Source organism: Oncorhynchus gorbuscha, linkage group LG25 (genome assembly GCF_021184085.1).
Source record: "Oncorhynchus gorbuscha isolate QuinsamMale2020 ecotype Even-year linkage group LG25, OgorEven_v1.0, whole genome shotgun sequence".
Taxonomy (NCBI): Eukaryota; Metazoa; Chordata; class Actinopteri; order Salmoniformes; family Salmonidae; genus Oncorhynchus; species Oncorhynchus gorbuscha.
This window is the reverse complement of record NC_060197.1, coordinates 9,190,595-9,192,459: the sequence shown is the minus strand read 5'-3', so window position 1 is coordinate 9,192,459 and position 1,865 is coordinate 9,190,595. Positions and strand designations below refer to the sequence as shown.

Below are 1,865 nucleotides of genomic sequence, written 5' to 3'. Positions count from 1 at the left end.
TTCATGTCATTTCATGTCATTTCATTAAAAACCTATGGTAAATATTTGCTGTCTTGTCGGATTTGTCCAAAATCGTGTGACATGAAACATAACGTCTCTGTCCTTGCATTTATGGCAGAGTCAGTTGACGTTATATATCAGAAGTTAAGCATTCATCAGTTTATGTAACGTAGGCGCAGGGCGGCAGGAAACTAGTACAGTTGTGAGTTTCAAAATAATGAACACGGACCGATAGAAAACAAGAGCAGCATCTGTTATGGAACCACAAACAATACTCCCTGATGACTACTAACTGTACTATATAAAGGGTGAGTAATCAAGGGAGTAATGAAGTCCAGGCGGGACTGATGATGAGACGCAGGTGTGTGTAATGAGGGCTGCCAGGTGTGTGTAATGAGGGCTGCCAGGTGTGTGTAATGAGGGCTGCCAGGTGTGCATAAAGATGGGTTGCCAGGACCTGTGGTTAGTAGACCGGCGACGGCGACTGTCAGAGGGGAGCGGGAGTAGAAGTGACAGTTAAATCAAATGAAATAGACCTTGAACTGTTATCCTGGATCGAGCTGTCTGACAGTTCTTTGTGTGGAGATCTCAGAAATGCAGTGGAACTACATAACATTTCGCGTCTCCTTATGTTACGGGGTGAACACTGTTTTCATTGGCACACATTTGGTAAATCAAATGCTTCTAAAGTTACCTTACCTGGACACTTAGAACCTAAATCGATACTGTCATTAACGTGGCTCTTCAATAATTTATCATAATACTTGTTGGGTGCCTTAAGCTTAAGCTATTTAATTACGCCTTGATGTTTTCAGACATTATCATCTGATCCAGGAAGGATTTACAGAATGTTCTGTTGCCTTTCCATGCAACAACAGCCCAAGTTCTGGGAAAAAAGGTCCAGAATATTTAAAAATGGCCACTTCCCAGATGTGTTTTTTATGAGTCTGTGTGCTCTACCATCTGAATCCTACTTTACAACTTTGATGAAGTTTTTCAACCACTTTTTCCTGTCTGTCTGGCTCAGATTGGATCGTTCCAAGTTTTTGTAGTGTCTGTAGTGTTTTTCCTCACCTGGTATGTGCAGTAATGTTTGTTACCTCTTACGGTAGGAGGCCCGTTGAAGCGTGTGATACATCGTATTCTGAGTGTGTCCCGCCACGTCTTCAAAGTCAAGCGCTGGAAAGAAGGTGTAAGTGAGGAAATGTCTAGGATATTTTGGATTCTCATTCCTTACACCGGTGAAGACCATTGTGCCTGGATCCACATTGGATCTAATATCTCTAGAAAATTGGTGTTGATAATTTGTTGTTCTCTGCTTGATTTCCAGCAGGGTCTTGTAAGATTCAACACAGAAAGCATCAAGGTAATGAGTTTATGTTTTTGTGGCCCGGATTGGACACGGAGTCTACTGTGCGCAATTGTGTAGGATATACTATTGTGCAACACCCAATGCTATTCCTATGAATTATTATGGATACAATGACATCAAATTATATAGCCTAGTGGGCTTATTCACAATATGGTAATGAAATATCATGACAGTCCCTCTCTGGCCTCTAGGTCACCAGGCTGCTCACTATGGCGCACACCTGTCACCATCTCTATGCGCACTAGCTCATCATCAGATTCACCTGGACTCCATCACATCCCTGATTACCTTCCCTATATACAGTTGAAGTCGGAAGTTTACATACACCTTAGCCAACTACATTTAAACTCCGTTTTTCACAATTCCTGACATTTAATCCTATCAAAAATTCCCTGTCAGTTAGGATCACCACTTTATTTTAAGAATATGAAATGTCAGAATAATAGTTGAGAGTGATTTATTTCAGCTTTTATTTATTTCATTACATTCCCAG

General features: G+C 41.1%; 1 long non-coding RNA gene across 1 annotated transcript; it reads left to right on the top strand.

Annotated features, from left to right (window-relative positions):
• Positions 1-486: 486 nt before the first annotated feature.
• Positions 487-1,366, top strand: LOC124014105. The gene is made up of 3 exons (XR_006834967.1): positions 487-669; positions 1,113-1,192; positions 1,331-1,366. It is a non-coding gene; the product is annotated as an uncharacterized LOC124014105 (long non-coding RNA).
• Positions 1,367-1,865: the final 499 nt, after the last annotated feature.